We start from the raw sequence: 20867 nt of genomic DNA on the forward strand, positions 1-20867 counted from the left end.
ACAGCGGCTGGTGAACCTTGCAGGTGGCAGGATACATTTGAAATGGAACCGCTACAGGCCCCGTGTAAACTAATATCCCGACACATGAGTGAACCGCTCAGTGCATTTTCACAGTGTGTACCGCTAATAAACACCTCACACCCCCCACTCCAACATCTGTGTGTGTACGGTAAATCCCAGGATGTCTTGATGTATTCTTTACCCAACCTTTCATTTTTGCCCGCTGGTAAGTATTTGAGGCAATACTGGAAATGAAAGGTTGTAACAGGCAGAGTTATTTTGCCATGAATAATCCATTCAGTAGCTGTTTTTTCTGCTACCATAATTTCTTTTTTAATTTCTTTTTATTTTAGGAGTTTTGTATAGCGCTAGCTGGACCTGAGGGTATCAGAGCGCTTCACAGCAAGTACCTTATGTGCAAATAGGCAGTACAGAGAATATAGAAGAACATAGCAATTCACGCCAAAAGCATAGGGAACATGGGGGGTGGGGGTCAGACCAGCATTACAAGCACAAATAAGCAACTAATGTTACATGACCATATAAGCAACAAATACAATAAACGTTCTTTTACAGAGACATGAAACAATTGTCACAGTATCAGTAAAATGCTCCTATAGCGTCTGAGCAAATTACAGTTCTGTCATATTAGACAGGAAAATATATGCAGAGTGTCATGGGAGGTGACTTAGTTATGTAAAATAGTAATCCACATTCCTTAAGTCGAGTATCCAAAGAGTTTTCTTGTTCAGACAATACGAATATCCAAAAAGTTTTCTAGATCAGAGACAATGACACCGGTCACCTAGTTGAAGTTAGATGGCGTGCGGCTAAGGTACTTCCTTAGCTCCTATCTGCTCGCTCGAGAGCGGTCAAGGAAGAGGACTTTGAGCAGGTTTTTGAATTTTGGAAATGGGATCGTTCTGAAGTGGGGGGGGGTGTGGAATTCCAGATTTTGGGGGCGTTTCCCGCAAACAATCTGTTCGGAATTTTTTGTTTGCGAGTTTTCAGCGGGATGAGTAGCAGAGTGTAGGAGCTCCTGAGGTTCCTGGACTGGCTGGCCCTTTTGAGTTTGGCGGCTAGGTATTCCGGCTTGCCTGTGTGTAGGGCTTTGTGCGTGAGGCAGGCTGTTCTAAAGCTGGCTCGCAACTCAATTGGGAGCCATTTAGGTTCTCTGAGTGCAGGGGAGATGTGTTCGAATTTCTTAGTTCCGGTGACCATTCTGGCTGCTGCATTAAAGGTTGTTTTTAGGAGGGCGAGGTTGGGATTTTGCTGTACCAGTAAGGGCTGCAATCCCATAGTCGATTCTGGAGCGCACCAGTGCTTGGGTGGCTTGTTGAAGGCCCTTGGGCGGGAGGAAGGGTTTTAATTTGTACAGTAGTTTCAAGTTGAGAAAGGCACTTTTAGCGGATCTTGTAATGTGTTTTTTTTCATTTCCAGTTTCGGGTCTAGGGTGATACCTAGAGATTTTACAGATTTTCGTCTTTGTTGGAGATGAGGAGTATTTCCGTTTTCTCTTGATTGAGTTTCTGGTGGTTACTTGAGAGCCAATGTTGCACCTCTCTGAGCGTGGCGTTGAGTCTCTGGATGTCCTCAATGGAGGAGGTTTCCAGATATAAATGCGTGTCATCAGCATATAAGTGGAAAGGGATGTTGGATTTCCTGAGTAGAGTGGTGAGGGGTTCAATGTAAATGTTGAAAAGCTGAGGAGAGAGCACTGACACTTGTGGAACACCCCTGTTAACGGGGTGGAGGTCGAATTTTAATTTTTTAATTTTTATTCTTTGTGAGCGATTGTGGAGAAAGGAAGAGAACCAGTGGAGGACCGTCTCTTCAAGACCAGTCCTTTCTTGTAGAACCTTGAGGAGAAGTTTGTGATCGACTGTATCGAATGCAGCTGATAGGTCCAGGAGGATGAGAAGGCAGCATTGTCCCAAGTCAAGTAACTTGTGTAGATCATCTATGACATTGAGGATTGCGGTTTCAGTGCTGCAGCCTTTTCTGAAGCCCGATTGATGGGGATCTAGAAGGTTAATGTTATCCAAGTGTTGGGTCAGTTGGGGAAGTACACATCTTTCCAGGATTTTGGACAGAAGAGGTAAGTTCGAGACAGGTCTAAAGTTATTCAGATCCTCCATGTCTAATCCAGGCTTTTTCAGCAGTGGTGTGACTTGACCAACTTTGAGGCAATCTGGTACGACTCCCGATCTCATTGAGCTGTTAATGATCTTGCACTATAGTGGGGCTAGGACGATCTTCAAGTCCTTGGCCAGTTGAGGGCGTAGCTGATCAAGGGCGTGGGTTTTGCGCTTGATCAGCTGATCAAGGGCGAGTGTTTTGCGTTGGCGATTAGTTTGACTATCTCTGCTTCCTGAATGGGAGTGAAGGAAGACCAGTGTTTTGGGGGGTTCAAGAAAGCGCTATTGATGGTTTCGGACGCCTGGATCTCGGTGGAGAGGATGAGATTGGGGCCAAGTGAGGGATCCATCTTGGCGATTTTGTCGTTGAAAAAGATGGCGAAGTTGTCACATCGTTCTTTGGATGCCTGAGTTGAGGAGGTCAATGGCTTAGAGGTTTGTTTTCTGATGATATTGCAGAGCTCTTTGGGTCTACTTTTTGCGTTGTCTAGCGCAGAGCAGAAGTAAGAAGTCTTATTGTTCTTAATGTGCTTTTTGTAATTCCTGCGGGCTGCTTGGAGTTGCTCGCGATGTAAGACGTGGGATTGTTCCTCCAGATTCTTTCTGAGGCTATTAGATGTCTTCTTTCTTCATTGATGTCAGTGGTGAACCATGATTTGGATGGAATGCTCCTGTTTTTTTTTAGTTTCATTGAATAAGCGGGTTTTTTGTTTCATTCCATCTTAGATTAAGGTCGCCAAGAATAATATTATTTGAGTTTCAAAGTGAGCAATGGGCAATCAAGTCAGAGAGGTGTTCTCCGAATTCGGAAGAGTTGCCGGGGGGGTATGGGGGTGTACAGGAGGTGGCAGAGAGATGGCCTGTTATCGCTTCTCTTGATGGTGACTGAGAGACATTCAAAGGAGGTATACAGGCAGGAGGTAGTTTCCGTGATGGAGATGCTATTATTGTGAATGATTGCTATGCCCCCTCCTCTTGGCGCTATCCTATCTTTGTTGATCAATGTGAATCCAGGAGGTACCAGCATGTCCATGAAGGGGTAAGAGAGATTACTGAGCCAGGTCTCTGTGATAAATGCTATGTCTATATCATGGGAGAGGATGGCTTCTGCTAGTTCGGTTGCATGTGTAGAGGCCGATCTGCAGTTTAGGAGCATGCAGTTAATGGGGTATCCTTCGTTGCTAGGATTCTTAGTAGTTGGGTCCCTAGGTAGAGAAGTTAGGTGCGCTGGGGTCTAGGGTCTCTCGGTGGAAGGTACTCTCTTCCGACTCCCATAATTACTTGGATTATAGATTTGGGGGAGGAGTTAGAGGGAGAGTCGTAAGTTGAGGCTAGGTATGCCGCTTCCTGCGAGGAGAGTGCGTTTTTTGATCTTCTGGGTCTCTCAGAGTAATTCTCCTTCCCCATTCTGTTGGACGATGGCCGGGACCTCAGAGCAACAGGGGGCTCGCTGGTTGGCGGTACCTTGGCACGCCGGGGTTGGGTGAGGTTTGGCGGTGTGGTGGGGGGCTGAGTGGGCTTTCAGATCGTGACCAGGTTAGATAAGGTTTCGTTCAGGCCTTGGATCAGGATTTCAAGCTGAGTTTCCAGGAGGTTGAGGCGGTGCGTCATGGTATCCAAGGTGGGAGAGGGGGTGAATGGCATTTTTTCCAGTTTTTCAATGCTCGGCACTGTATACTTGGCTCCCCTTTGTGCCAGTTCGATCAGTTTATCAGTGAGATTGTATTCTGAGAACAGAGAAGACGTGTTGATGAAACGCCAAGGCACATAGCCTGCACGCAAGTTTTGTAGCATCCAGCCTAATGACAGAATAGAACGTAATTGAGACTGGCCTTGTTGCAACTGGACCAAATCTTGTTCCACAATGTCTATTGCTGAGGATACAATGTTGCCCAATGAACATATCCTTGATGACAGAGTCGTTAGCCCACTGTCGACTACAGCAAGAGTTTTCTCTAAACGAATACAATCAATTTCTCGTATTCTTTCTGCAGCGTCTGCTTGGGTAACCTTCCATATTTCATTATAAGCAGCATAGATACCTGCATATATGAAACGTTTTTGATGCGGTTTTCTTGTTCCTAGCAAGAAATCCTTAAAGTCTGCGTCGTCTTTAAGTAAAGATAAGTGTTGTTTCACATCCTCTAGTGTAGATGTCTGCAGCCAATCGAGGCATAATTTTCCTACACTGTATGTTATTACTACCCCTAGATGCTGCCTTTGGACATAGCGTGGGTCTGGCCTATTGATTGTGAAACCCTGTGTTCTGTTCAGGAATCTTTCTTGACAGTTGTTTGTGTCTATGGGCCAGAGCAACCATTTTTCCCATTCGGAATCTGTTCTGTTTTGTAGAATTTTATGTACGTCGACCTCCCCCTGTGTAGTGCTATCACTGGCAGGTTTAGGTATGGATGGAGTGTTCATGTCTTTGATCTTGGCTAATCCAAGACTATTGTTGGACAGTGTCATTCAAATACATTATCTGCTGTGGGATGATGCAGGTTCTAAACAAAGTTTCTATCCCCTGCACTTGCCAATCTTTTGTACCTCAGACAGATTTTGTGTCAATAGTTTGTATCCAAAAATCGAAACCCTGTCTAGACAGTTGGTCAATAAAGGATGCAGAATAAATCTATTTTGTAGTTGTTAACATATTTTTCTTTCCTGTTTTGTTGACATTTTTATAATAAAACGTTTCTGGGATGGATGTATTGTACCCTGAAAAATATGGAAACTTCTTTTCAAATGTTTTTGAGCTACCCCTCGGTGGTGTCAGACAATGTTCCCATTGGTTAGAAAAAAATACATTTCTAGGAGTTGCAGATTTATGCAAAAAATGATTACCATAGTGGTTGTAACAAAAAAGCTGTTCATAGTCTGTTGAACCCTCTAAATATTCATGGTTAGAAAATGCAGCAGACCTTTCTAGATCAGACATCATGTTTTTAACAGTCTCAAAGTCCCAATCATCAGAATAGGTACTAGAGGTAATAAAGTCACTTAATGATATTTTGAATAAGTGTGGAATCTTCACAAGTTCAGACGGACCGAATATATCATCTTGTATAGGAAAGGCTGTGATGTTCACTGCTGACAAGTCTCTTGCTTCATGATGGGATGATTTGTGTGGTTTAAAAAGTAAGTTCACAGTTCTGCTTTCTGTGTCCAAGTGCATATATCTTCCCTCTGCCAACATGCTCAAAGTTATTACCAAAGCAAGCCAAAGTAGAAAGAAGAAAGGTCTTTTTCAAGTGATGAAAAAAGTCTTGTGCTTGTTCTTTAAAAGTCTTTTTCGCTGGCGTTGTTTCAGGTTTGCTGGGATCCTCAGAAAACATATCAGAGTTAATGAAATAGCCAAAGGCAGTTCTGTCAATGGTTGGAATTGATTCAGGATTCGTTGAAATCGCTGGCACCAGCTGATCACGTGTTACGTTGGTGTAGACAGGTGTATCAGGACGAACAGTTATTTGGGTTTCAAGAGGAACGAGTTCCATAGCATTGTTGCTTAGTCCTTCATTTCTTACTGTTGGAGTCTCAAAGGTGATGAGTCTTTTGGTTGAACTTCTTGGATCGTAGCTAGAGGAGTGTGTCTGCTACTTGGTCAGAATCCACTTGGCCTACTATTCAGTATTGGCCACATGAGGTGGTTTGATGTGGTCGATGGACACAAATCTTTTCTCCTTTTCACCAGCAACAGGTGGCAGAAGTACTGTTCTTGATCCGTGGATTGCTAGGACAGGTACTGGTTGTCTGTAAGAAGGCGCAAATTCCTTCTTATCCGCGATCTTTTCTCTGACTAGATCCCCAAGCTTTGGGATCCAGACAGGCCTTGCTGGTACGGCTGTTTTTTCCCGAGTGGTGGTTGGCTTCAGGAAGACGTTGCTTTGTTTCGTTCTCAATTCATTTAAGTCCTGTAAAGCAGCCAAACGATCTTTGATATCAAAAGGTTTATTTTCCACCACTGTGCCTGCACATTCTAGATCTGGGAGCCACATTCTTGTCCCAAATAGGACCTCATATGGAGTGATTCCCCCTAGAGAACTTCTTGGCAAATTGTTTAAAGAGCGTTGGACCCCATAAAGATGTTTGACCCACCCGTCACCCGTACCTAGATCTCTAGCTGTTATAGACCGCTTTATGTCCTATTTTTTTCTTTCCACAACAGAATTTCCCTCAGGATGGAATGGAGAAGAGTACCGCAATGCCACGCCAAACTGGCCTTGGCTTCTTTGTAAGCTCGAGAGCTAAATGCAGGGCCCTGGTCAGAGTGTAGCGTGCCAATTGCGTATGTGCCGATAAAGACTCGCAAAACAGTTTGAGCATCAGCCGAGCGCTGAGGCCACATCCATAGGAACCTTAAGCACGAATCCAATGCGACCATGATATATTTATAGTTACCATCCCTTTGCAAGGGACTGCAGTGATCCAGGTAAACACAAGCTAATGGTTTATCTGAAATGAACAGGGGTGTCTGCGCAGGACGTTTCACTGTAGAGACTTTCATCTTCGGGCATATTTCACATTCAAAAACATAGTTTTTGGTCTGTTTCCTAATGCCGGGCCACCAATATCTCTGTTTTAGTAATGATACTGTGGCGGAAACACCTGTATGGGCAGAAGCTATCGCTTCATGTGCTGTTAGGATTAGTCCTAATCTATGTTCCATGTTTGGAATTACCCTATCCCCCACTCCAGGGATTCGAGCAAACGTAACATTGCTCGCATCAATTATGTATGAGTATTTGAGTGGAAACATTTTAGGTAACGCTGCACCGCTGCCTTTGCTTGAAGCATTGACAGCCAACAATATCTCACTGTCTATTTTCGTTTTTGAACGAGTGATTGCAGCTACGGAAGCCGTTTGCACAGCCCCCTTCGTGGCTTCGTCAGCCAATGAATTCCCTGCAACGTGAACGCCATCACGTTGATGGCTCGAGAGCGGTCAAGGAAGAGGACTTTGAGCAGGTTTTTGAATTTTGGAAACGGGATCGTTCTGAAGTGGGGGGGTGGAATTCCAGATTTTGGGGGCGTTTCCCGCAAACAATCTGTTCGGAATTTTTTGTTTGCGAGTTTTCAGCGGGATGAGTAGCAGAGTGTAGGAGCTCCTGAGGTTCCTGGACTGGCTGGCCCTTTTGAGTTTGGCGGCTAGGTATTCCGGCTTGCCTGTGTGTAGGGCTTTGTGCATGAGGCAGGCTGTTCTAAAGCTGGCTCGCAACTCAATTGGGAGCCATTTAAGTTCTCTGAGTGCAGGGGAGATGTGTTCGAATTTCTTAGTTCCGGTGTATCACGTGAGTATTTTGTAGTCCATCTCTCAACTGAACTACTTGTTCCCAAAGCGTCTTATGTTTAATTGTGCCACCTTTTGCATCTTTGAAACCGTTTTGTAGCCAATTCTTAAATATTAATTATATGATTGTACACAGTAAAACGAATCGCACACTATAAGTGTGGGGAATTCGCGATCTGTATTATCAAGTGCCAATTTGAATGCTTGTAGTTCACTGAGCTGTACAGTCTCCTAGAGACTGTGTTTTTGTAACCATTGGTCGGAATTTGCCATCGCACATACAACCTTTAACGATCGCGCATGCTGCACTGTAAGCTTGCTTACTCCCGGTAGCGGGTTGTGCTGATCCGTCAGTATAAATTATAGATTCGTACTAGTCAAGAGGGAGAATCTCAATAGTCAGAGGACATTCATGTTCATATTGCAGGAATGCTTGAGTTTTCAAATAAGGATCAAAAACATATTCAACATCTGTTGCAGCAAGAGAATTAACCCATTGTATCCATCTTGGATGTTAAAGCTTTTGCATTCGGAATGCTCGCTTTTGTAACCGCCTCTAAGGCTGGTACCAGAGTCACGACAATAATGCGTTTCCCCTGGGCTAGAGCTCTTTCTTTTGCTACAGCGGTTTGAACTGCTGTCAGAATTTTTTCTGTTGAAGTGAAGCGCATTTCCGCTTGTGTGTACAAATGGGATTTGTATGCAATCGGTACTTTTTCACCTTCATTAAACGGTAATTATTCGGATCACTAAGTTACATGTATTCACACGTGTTTGTAAGTGGTTTGTTGCTAACATGTCAGTTTGTATTGAACGCAGTATATTTGTGTGTTCCTGTGTCTAATCTTTTTGTTTGAAATCTTGTTTGATTAATTCGTAGAGAGGTTTAACCCTTTCTGCGTAATTTAGAATGTAAGTTCTTCCAAAATTCAGGAAACCTAGAATCGACTGTAATTTTTCAGCGTTTTTGGAGGTTGAAGCAGCGCACATTTCTCTAAAAAGTTTGCTGCCAGGCTTTTGCCTTCACTTGAAAGTTCATATCCTAGAAAAAAGACATTGACATGGGCAATTCGTGATTTTTAAAAATTGAATTTGTAGCCCTCAGAGTCAAATCCCAGTATTATGGCATTTACCCTGTTCAAGTGCCTATCCAGGTCATCGTCTGTTAAGTATATGTCATCGACATATGACAATGCCTCATCATCATAAATTTGTGGTAACTCTGTTACTCTTGCTGAGAATAACCCCGGGCTGTTCTTGAACCCTTGTGGGAGTCGACAAAAGTGACGCTGGGTCCCCATTATTGAGAAAGCTGTCAAGTACCTACTTTCAGGTGTTATGTTTTGACATAAGAAACCATTTGAAATATCCAATGTGGTTTTATATTTTTTACGCACAATATTATTCATTAATGTTGTACTGTGTGCATTTTGCACTGCAAATGTTTTAGAACACGTGTCCAGGTGTCTGTAATCCAAAACTAGACGATATGTGTTGTCTGGTTTTGCAACAGGAAACAAAGGATTGTTCATTGATGAGGTGCATGTTTCAATCACCCCTTGATATTCAAGTTGATCTAAGATCTCCCTGACCTGTTTTTTAGCTTCTTGCTTAATAGGGTACTGCCTTTGTGCAGTTGGTTGAGTTTTTAATTGGATTTTATGGTGAGGTGAGTCCTCATCCCATCCGACATGATTTTTATATAATACTGGAGCTTGGGCAACTGCCCATTTCCTGGCATAAATATATTTTAGATGTACTGGAATATGGTTGGAGAAGGCTGGTATAATGATATCTTTGCCATGTGGGCACTCCCTGACAAATAGTGGTGGCCAGTCTTTTTCTGCTAGAAGTATGTCATAACCCCTTGAAAGCTTCTCCCAAAAAAGTGCTTTCACTTTTCTTGGTATGTCTTTCTCCATCTGGAGTGTTATTTCGTATTGCTTTTGTGGAGAACTAACCCTGGTGTCTACAGTTTCAACTGTTATGTATTCATTCAAGTCCACTATCTCCAGAAGTTCCTTCAGGTTCTGGTGAGCTATTGTTACTTCTGCTGCACTGTCCAGCATTGTCTGAGCCCACTCTCCATTCTTGAGTTGTGTCCTCAGGATTTTCGGCACGTCTGATCTTCAGACCTGCTACCTTTTTCTTGGAGAACTGTTTTTCTTTTTCTGAACGTGTTGATCGTCTCTGGACTTCACGCGTTCTTCCTTTTGTTCTGACCGTCCTCTTCTTTCGGATGTCTGTGAAGATGTCTGAAAGGTACGAGAGGAACGTAAATCAGTATCTTGATACCTGTCAGGTTTTCTCAAATTGTCCCTATTCCTGAGGTTATACCTCCTTTCAGAGGGCTCCTTTTGAGGAGACCTGCCTCGGGATTAAGAACGTTTCTCCTTTGAGTGTTGTCTTTTGTTTTCCCACTTCTTTTTAGAAGATGTAGGATTGTGTTTAATTGAGTCCTTTTCAGGACCTTCAGACAGTTGTGGTTTAACTGTGTAATTCTATCAATTCTTGTATTTGATTAAGTAATTCCTTATCTGACATTGCTTCAATGTCAGGATGAGGTATGTATCCGGCTAAAATCGGCCATGTTGCTCCTGGTCTACCTAGTGGACCGAGCCTGGTTTTGTGATTGTAATGTTTTAGGGCACCCTTAAACCAAAGCTGATGCTTCTGGTATGTGAGTGGAATTTCAATATCCTCGAAGGGAATGTATTCCTCAGGTGGTTCATCTTCTTTGAAGAAGTGAAACACTTGTATTACTGGATTTGATTCTGGGAATGTAATTCATGAATAGAATACCTCTCTCATTCATGTGCATCTATTACAAAAACTGCTCTACCACCTCTTGGTGTTAGGCCATGTTTTATACGTTTTAGAGTGATGGCTCTCCTTAAGTTTGGATGGATGTTTATAACACCCGCATCGGTGTCATTTAAACCTGTAGTATTAAAGGCTGCTACGACTTGGTCAGCCGCAGCCTCTGTATTATCCCCGTTCTGGGACATTGTTTTTTGAAAAATGCAGAACAAGTTTCAAGAAAACAAAGATAAGGTGCACAATATTTTAGAACACTGTATCCTTCAATGTTGAACAAACCAAACAGCTAATACATAGGATGTTCGTACTTCTCAGCTATGGCGGATATTATCCCTACCCACTCCAGACGTCTTATGGAGTATTATGAGTAGGGGTCTCTAAGAAAAGCATGACTGAGTTACTTCAGTATCTAGCATTAAATTAGTGCCTTACCAAACCGTTGGGCGCCATGTAGTGTAGTTCCTATTTCCCTTATGGGCTCTGCGCATTGGAATAATATACACTATAGTTCTGTGCATAGGACATGAGGTCAGTATGCTCCCTTCAAGTATATTAAACTTAATTACTTGTGTGCCTGATAACTCAGAGGTCACTAGAAACTTCTCGAATGAACAAGAAGGGATTCGTTTCTGACAACCGCATAAACATGACAACTTTGCTTCCTTTCAGAATCGTAACGTGTCTCAGAATCATGGAAACAATAGATAACAGTTTCACTCAGTCAATCATGCATGCTTGGTTTATTCAGAGTTACGCAGAAAATAGAAAGACGGGCATTTTCAATAAAAAAGGATTTATTGAACAGTCCTAGTTCTCGTGTAAGAGATATGAGCTGTCACGATCATTAGACAGTAAGTAAGATATAATATGCACAGCGTCAGCAGTAAGAAGAAGTAAAATTGCAACAGCATTGTCTTTTAGCTATGACCTATATCTATATACATACACATAAATACACAGGCTAAAAGTGGGTACTCATCTGGTGCTTCTAAATAATTCTACCCCAGTGTACCTAACTTGAATGTAGTGCAAGGTAGTAAGTAGGTGCTGATTTAAGCTATAGTTGGTATGAGCTTAAGTTAGTATATTATATGAGATGCCAAGAATTTCCTTAGGTTCTAGACAGCTCCATACCTTAGAATGAGAGAGGTGGGAATCTCTTTCCAGATCTCGAACTCTAATACCCCGCAAGGGGAGTTGGAACACTGGAAGCTTGAATCTCTGCGTGCAGGGAAGACAGTGCCTGTTCAGTGCGTCAGGCGGGGACTCGAACTCCTTCAGGACTTGCCGTGGCGAGGCGTATAGTCGAGCTGTCCCGGGCCATGATTTGCCAGGGCAAGTGAAGGTATATTTATACTTGGAAGGTGTTGGGGAATGCTAGCATTGACGTAAAGTCGGGCAGAGGAAGACGTAAGGAATAGTAGATCATGCATAATAGACAAGTTCTTGGAGAAATCAATAATCCAAGCAGGGAAAATCCCAAAGGCTTAAGGGTCTGGTTTCTAAGAACTCATTGTGACGTGGGATGGATGGATGTAGGTGACCAGGCCTGTATTTGGATCTGCATGGCCAATGCCTAAATAAGGACTGGAATATTATGTCTAAATAAGGACAAGTCGAATTGTGCCTATATAAGGACATGATTCAATAGACCTATATACGGGCATCTAAAGTGACACACAACAATAGAAGCGCTACTTGCGCCTTTGCAGGCCCACGTCTGGAGTTGTCCCCAGTGTATTCCCATGTTGTTGACGGCATTCCTGGAGCCTCCATGGGATGCTTCCGCTCCTGTTGGAAGGGATATCGGCTCTACCCCAAGGTTACAGGCATCGGTATCAGGCATGTAGGCATCTAATTCTTCTCCGGCAGCTGCCGTGGGAACCAGAGATGAACATCTTTGCTCACTCGACATGATTCCGGAAGTTCTGGAGCGACTGCTCCCCGCGATACAATTTTCAGCGATGTTGAGTCTTCAGCGAAGGATTCTTAAAACAATTTGGCCTCTCCTGTGCTGGGAACCGTTAGGCAACTTTTTAAACATTTACCAAATTGAAGGTCGAGGGTGACTTTGTTTTATTTTTTCTTCTCTGCTCTAACTGAGCATAATGGCTTTCAAGGTGCTCAGTATAATTTTTAACAATATAAACAAGTTTAGAGAACCTTTATGGAAAGAGTTACTTTACTTTTAAGAAAATTGTTTCAGGCTTTTAAAGTGCTTTTCGGATGTTTTATTGTATTTGTTTTGTTTGCCTTTTTAATAGTGTTAGCTTTATCATTGCCTAGCTGACCTTGTTTACCTTTTGATGAGGATTGGGTGTCAAGTCCTTTAGGATGGTCCTGTCCTGTATACCCCATTTTACATACATTGCACTATCAACACAACAATAACGATTCTAAACAGGTGACCTTTCACCTAGTAACTTGCTCCTGTCTCTTCAACACCAGGCTCTCTGTAATCTATCATAATCCCTGTACCTAACGTACATAACATAAACATGTCCTCCGGCACGGCAGAATTATTCTGTATAAGGGTCACCACTTTCATTCTTGGTCATCAGCCAGCTGTGCATGATCGCACTTGTTTAGAAAAGCATTGGTGATTGTTTTCAAAATATCCATGATAGTTTAAAAAAAATATTGATTCTAGAAAAAAACCTGGAGTGACCACTTTAGTATAAAAGACCCTCACTCCTCCCTACAAATTAGAGGAGAATTCCTTCAAGCTCAGACGGGGTCCTGCATGCTGAATCTTCGACATGCAGCAGTCTGACATTCCTTGCGAGCTGTTATCCTCAAAGCAGAGACGGGGTCCTTCATTCCCAACCATCAGGTGAGCGGGCTGGTTCATGCCTAGGGGTTTCTTGGCTACAGATAAACATAGCTAAACGCATATACACCTACACATCCAGGTTAGGCTAGGTACATTTAGGCAAATTACTTAGGGCGCCCATTTTAGGAATATGCAAGTGCTAGTGTTTTTATCTGAATTGCTTATGGTAATCTTATTAGCACAATGGTAGAAATGTATCTACAATTTACTATATTGGTACTGTTAAAATTGAAATGCATTATTGCCATAGTGCTCGTATTTTACCTGATAATATGTTAGCATTTATGTAGCTAATTCGTTATATATTCTTGCTGTATGCATACGCAATTAGTAAGTGCAGATGTTACGTTAGTTAGGTTGACATCTGTGCTACCATTTACCTCTCGAAGATGCCATTTTGTATTATAATCAAAACTGTTACGTGATCATTTACGAGAAATGGTCCTTGGTAAGTTTTGTTTCTCCAATGCTGAATCTTGCTCATTTACGCATAGAGGCCTTCTCCCACCTGTCTAGTGGGGAGGAAAACCCAGACAACCTTGGGCAGTAGATAGCTTGTGCCAGGCTGCGGAATCGAAACGTATGTTCTGTACCCCCATTGTATTACGACAGCTGCCAGTGTTTTTCCATAGTAGGTGGGTCTCTGTGGGCTCCGTAACATACATGATGTAACTTTATGCTTGTTAGAGTCAGTCCCTCGTCAGCAATCAAAGGAGGCTGGTCAGATTTGACTCCACTGCAGTGTACTTTATGAATAAACTAGTTTGCTTGTGTTCTCTACTGCGTCATTGACTCTTTATTTCTTGGAAGGCTAGAGGAGGTCGAGAGTGACCCGGCTGGCCCTAATTGGGCCACTTCCTTCAGTTGGCACCCAAACAGGGACACCACCAGGTGGCCCATCCCGCCCGTAGTCGGGCTGTCGGGACGAGGCTGCGTCCGGTCGGATGGGCGAATCGGGAATCCCCATATGAGAGAGCCTGGTTCTCGTGGCTGCCCCGCCTGTCTGATCGGGCTGCTCCTCGTCTAGTGGTCATCTCGGCTGGGGTCCTGAAAAGGCGAAACCCTGGGATGTAACCATTGGGTCCGAAGAGTCGGCAGTGGAGAATAATCTTGTTTGACCTGTGTGCACCAGGCGAATTCATCTTGATTTTTGGTAAGAGCGGCGCCGTCTTGATTAACTTGGTGGGTCTGTGGACCCTTGTGCTACGGAGCGTTTATGAACGTTCTGCCAGGCCACTTATTGAATTTGGTTAATTCTTGAAAAGGCCTGGGGCTAGAGCCTATCTTGTCTTGGTGCAGTCTGATGACTACTTTTGAGAGCTCTTTTGTTTGTGTATGTTTTTTTTGTATGTGTGTGTTGATCGAATGGATAGTGAATGTGCCTGATGCTAGGATGCCTTGTTGGAGTAAAGTGTGGTGTTTGGGGTGCCACTGTTGCTCTGCTGAGTATCGGCTGGATGAAAGGCAGCCTGCGCCTCCAGAAGGCACTCCGAGTTTTGAGACGTTTGTGAAGCATGGTATTGCCCTATTATGTTTTGTACATTATGGCACAAGTATACGAGGGACAATACTGAGCTTCAGGGGCCACTGGATGGTACCTTAGACGAACAAAAATTTAATTATTTACAGGACAAATTATTGTCTAGAAGAAGTAGGCAGTCGATGTTTGATACTTTGCAGGTATGGCAGAAGGAAGCTAAGCATAGGCATATAAGAGCCGAGAAGGAGTCTAGGAAGAAAGCAATTCAAACAGTGGTTCAGAAAGCTGTAGCTTATGAGCAAGAACAAACCAAACAGGGTATTGAGTGTGCAGATAGGAAGTTCCGATTACAATGTAATAAGTCTTATGTTGTTCGAGAGGACGAGGATGCTTTTGTGGAGGATCTGCTGGAAACTCGCCCCCACCTCTCTATGCCCTGCAGAGAATATATCCTGCTGATCCATCGTCTCAGTCTTCCTTTGTTCCTCCACCTTCCTCTGGTCTGTCTGCAGACTCGACAGCTTTGGCTCCAGCCCTATCTGTCTCCCCTCCGGTTTTGCAACCTGCGAGTGTTGCAATTGCAGGCACCCTCGCAGTGTCTGCTGTTTCTGTTCGTGTTACTCCTCGTTCTCCTATACCTACCACCCAGCCATTGCTGACACTGTCACCTACGTCTGTATCTCTTTTGTCTTCACCAGATATTACATCTGCAGTGTTGTGTAGTGTTGGGAGGTTCCATGATGGAATATCGTTAACATAAATATCGTCAGAAATAAATATCGTCACTAAAATATCGCTTACATTAATATCGTCATCCTATACTTAAACAAGGATTCACACAAATATCGATTTTTTTTTATCGACAACCCTAATATCGTTCACACTAATATCGACAACATAAATATCGACTACTACATGATCGACTTTATTTTAAATAACATGACCTTAGACATATATATCGACTACACTAACATCGACGACCTATCTGCTTATAGAAATATACAAAAAATATCGTCTTTTTATTACCAACTCGATATGCACTATTCTTTTATTTTACACACTTTTTTTAACTATTTTACTTTACAAAACTATTCACACATATAATTATTTAACGGTTTTCTAATTCAAAATAACGTTCTCGACCAATGATTTTGAAATTTCACTAATTGAACCAATCAAAAGCTACCATTAATTAACTCACTAATAAAAAAACAATTATACACTTAACGTAATTTACCATTTTTGGGCCAAACTTGGAGAAAAACGGTTACCTTGCTGAGAGAAGAAAATACAAACCTACGACTACAACTACAAAACGTCATACTACACTTGAAGTAAGTAAAATCCCATTGCTTTTTTCATTCGAACTTAGCATAAAGTAGATAAACTCCCTAAATTAAAAAGTGTTCTTCTTTAGAGTGAAAAAAGAACATGTTGAACTTATCAACAACGACCAGAAACTTACATGTAAAAACATTTATTAACTACCTTATCCATGTCTACTTAGATAGCTGACAAAAATTATTTAAACTTGCTAAGTAAATGTACAATTTACTTCATATATTAACAACTACTGTCATCCAAATACTATAAGTAACACAATGATTAGAAAAAAAAAATGAATGCTGCGCTAGGTTGCTGTCCAGTAGCACAGGCGCAAAGGAGGATAGTTCAGTTAATCCATGAATGTATAGGCAGCATACGTGGCAACTGCTTCCAACAAAAAATCGTTTGCAGGGCCACTAAAAGTCTCAGCCATCCAATTAATTAAAGAAAAGGAACATACGTGTTCTTCAACCATCGGAGCCTCTAGCACAATCAGAGGGCAACCGGAATGTTCCTCTAAATAGCTCATAGCCAAGAAGTCGTAGGCAGCCGTTGATATGTCCCAATTACCCAGGATACCATGCGCCGCACCACAAGCCATAATCCGGACACCAGAACAGGCCAACTCGTGAGACACTAAGGGCCTCATCAGTCGATCGAAATCCGGCACCGGAGACACCGTGTTGGTCAAGCACAAATCCAGAGGCCATTCAAAGGGACAATCCAGGCAGTGAAATACAGGTTGCACGCAGGTGAAGTAGGAATACCTGAAGGATAATCCATATGCCAGGCTTAAAGTCGCCAATGGCAGAGTACCATAAAAGTCAAGCATCCTATCACGAAGAAGATGCAGACGGGACAGGTGCTCGTGTGGCACAGAAACAGCAGCCATTCCGTAGTATGAAAAGTAAAAGCAGCACACCTGCCACCAGCGCCAGAAGCAGCGGAACACCTCCAAAGATGCTCGAGAAAATCGAATGAAAAAATGCCGGAATCACACCAAAAATAGTTTGGAAAGAGGTCACGAGGCCTGAGCCTACAAGTTTAAAAAAATGAGCCAGGCCGGTCGTGGACGAGGCATTGAAAATAGTTAGGATCAAAGCTCCGAAATGTAGGGGGAGGTCAGTATTCAAAACCGCCTGTACCTCAGTGCGCGTATTAGCAACGTGAAGGACAAATGTTTCACTAGAGGAAGTCAATGACACCTCTTTTTGGGACAATACAGCTCTTATTCTGCTCAACTTGTTGAACTCTGCTTTCAAGGTTGGAATCGAAGGCCAGATGGAAACATCCAGCCGCCCGTGCGGGGGTGAAAAGAGAACTTTATTGCAGCAGACAACCCTCTCCGATACAGTTACTATATATGGGATTCCCACTAACATCCCGCAGCAAGCTTCATTATTCAAAATTAAATAACTACTGTTTGCAAGCAGCGTCAAAGAAGGCGTAATCACAGGCACTGGGACACCTCGTAGGACGCAGGCCAAAATCGGGGCTTGTACATTGCATGCACCGTGTAATTGAATGTGCCTACATACCAAGGAATGATCTGGTGTCGTGGTACATTCCTCACCCTTCAGATAAACCTCAGTTCCGTCCCTAGTACATCTATACGTAAAGGGGAGGGACCAAACCTCATGTATGAAAGCGGTGCCCAGCTGTTCATATCTACCCAGAGCATAATGTTTCATACAAGACGCAAACTTAAGAAGTGCGAACGTTAGAGTTATCAACCCGTGTATAAGCCACGTGACTGAATTGATTTCCGCCACAGAGAAAGGTAACGGTTCTAATTTTTCAATATGTAATAATGAATATGTAGCATCTTTCATGGACATAAATAGCTGCTTATCAGTAATGTTAAAAGGAATGAATAACGATGTAGTGCTCAAATAGTCCCAAGGGACCCTCCCTGCCTTTAACGTCTGCAATGTCCATGCAAACTGCATAACAGAACGCAACTGGTTTTGACCATTATATAACACAGACATATCATCATGCACAATATCAACAACTGACGAAACAATATTATCTAATGTATAAATTCTGGAAGAGAGAGTGCTAATGCTGTTATCTATAACGGCTAAAACCTTTTCCATGTTTGCTTGGTCAATAGCTCTCAATCTTGAAGCCGCCTCAATTTGCGAAAATTTCCACACTTCGTTGTAAATAGCATACCCCCACCTTTTGGTTCTGCCACCCACAGGACCTTTAACAAAATAATTCAAATCTATTTTGTCATGTAACTTCGATAAATGAACTTTGACAGATGCTAAGGTGGAATGTCGCAGCCAGGATTGACATAACTTTCCCACAGAATATGTAGTTACAGTATGTGACGACTCAAACCGAGGGTCTACGCGTTCCAGAGGACTAAATACCCTTTTGATCAAAAATAAATTGTAAACTCAGGGAAAGTTCTGGACAGTAAACCATAATAAATTACTATTCTAACTCCAATCCAACATAAGTCAGGGAAAGTGCTGGATAGTAAACCATAATAAATTACTATTCTAACTCCAACCATAACATAACTCAGGGAAAGTGCTGGATAGTAAACCATAATAAATTACTAATCTAACTCCAATCCAACATAAGTCAGGGAAAGTTCTGGATAGTAAACCATAATAAATTACTATTCTAACTCCAATCCAACATAAGTCAGGGAAAGTGCTGGATAGTAAACCATAATAAATTACTATTCTAACTCCAAACATAACATAAGTCAGGGAAAGTGCTGGATAGTAAACCATAATAAATTACTATTCTAACTCCAATCCAACATAAGTCAGGGAAAGTGCTGGATAGTAAACCATAATAAATTACTATTCTAACTCCAATCCAACATAAGTCAGGGAAAGTGCTGGATAGTAAACCATAATAAATTACTATTCTAACTCCAAACATAACATAACTCAGGGAAAGTGCTGGATAGTAAACTATAATAAATTACTATTCTAACTCCAATCCAACATAAATCAGGAAATGTGCAGGTTAGTAAACAAAATAAATTTTTCTATCTAAATTATTTTTTAGACCCTATTCCCCTATAATACCAAAATAACGCTTCTTCAATATTAATTTAATATTTTTTATTAATATTACAAAATAAATTTCGTGTAAAAATTTTAATTTCGATGTTAAATTTTGATTTCATGATAAATTTCTAATTTATTAATATTTTATACAATTTTTAAAGACTACATTTTTAAATTACTACCCACCCTAATCCCCTATAATACCAAAAACCCGCTCCTAAAATTTTTATTTGAAATTTTTAAATTTAATTACAAATTTAAATTCGTAAACAATTAGAAATTTAAAATTAAATTTTAAATTTCTTAATTATTTTCTAATTTGTTTATATTTTATAATAATTTACTATTCTAACTCCAATCCAACATAAGTCAGGAAATGTGCAGGTTAGTAAACAATATAAATTTTTCTATCTAAATTATTTTTTAGACCCTATTCCCCTATAATACCAAAATAACGCTTCTTCAATATTAATGTAATATTTTTTATTAATATTAAAAAATAAATTTCGTGTAAAATTTTAAATTTCGAGGTTAAAATTTGATTTCATTATAAATTTCTAATTTATTAATATTTTATACAATTTTTAAACACTACATTTTTAAATTACTACCCACCCTAATCCCCTATAATACCAAAAACCCGCTCCTAAAATTTTTATTTGAAATTATAAAATTTAATTACAAATTTAATTTCGTGAAGAATTCGAAATTTCAAATTAAAATTTGGATTTCTTAAATATTTTCTAATTTGTTTATATTTTATAAATTTTTTAAAAACCAAATTTTAAATTACTACCCACCCTTATCCCCTATAATACCAATAACCCGCTACTAAAATTTTAACAATTCTTTTGTAGAAAATATTTTTTAACACATATTATTACTAGTAGGAGTTTTGTAAGTTTTTTAAAAACATAATACATATTTTTTTATAAATTTTATAACAACTTATATTTTTCTGTCGATATTATATGAAACGACATTTTGATCAACGATATTCTGTTCATCGATATTTTTTTATGACGATATTTTTGTCATTCTCACGAAACGATATTTTTTAAAAAGATATTTTCTATTACGATATTTTTCACAGTCGATATTCTTACCACGATATTAATGCTAGTCGATATTTTCCCGTCGATATTCTATCTTTATACCGTGTTGGGACACCGGCGCGAGGGTCGGATGGAGGGAATTGGGCAGCAGCACGTGATCGAATGGAGAGGGTCTTGATTCAATCTGATGTGAGTGAGGAGAAAAGGATGGTTGCACATCAGGCAGCACAATGGGCTCGGAGCCCGATTTATAGTGTGGAGGATATATGGAGTGTGATGAAAGATTTTGATCCATTTGTCCAACAGCATGCCCTTCAGTATATGTCGGCTACATTCATTGGTGTGTGGGAACAGTGTATTTCAGGCACAGCTCCTCAAATTATTTATGACTTTCGAGATCGTGTATATTCAGCTGGTATGGTATGGCCCTTCAGAAGTTCTTAGTAATGTTGGGCCGCTACTCTGTTATCGAGAAAGATACATCACCGTACTCCGACTAGAGTGTCCCAATTTCTGATGAGGGAGGTGCATCCTATTTTTCATCCTGAGATCCCAGAGCAGTGTAACCAGAGAGGAGATGTGGTTCAACAACGGGTGGAGGTTCATTTTCAGGAACAGTGGGTTTATACCCCATGGAAGAGAAGTGAGGTGCTAGCTCTTAAGAGTCAGTTACCGGATCCTAGGAAAAACCATACGGCGTATTATAAAGTGTTAACCGAGGCTGCCTCCTTGTCAGTTATGACCCTTGCAGATATTGAGATGTGTTTTGGGATGTTGGTGCCGGTGGATATATGGAGGCAGGTGCATACACAGGATCAGAGGGTGCAATTGGTGGCTCTTGGGATGAGATTAAGGCATGGTATAAGGAGCGAAAGCCCGGTGAAAAACCT

Source organism: Triturus cristatus, chromosome 3_2, assembly GCF_964204655.1.
Source record: "Triturus cristatus chromosome 3_2, aTriCri1.1, whole genome shotgun sequence".
NCBI lineage: Eukaryota > Metazoa > Chordata > Amphibia > Caudata > Salamandridae > Triturus > Triturus cristatus.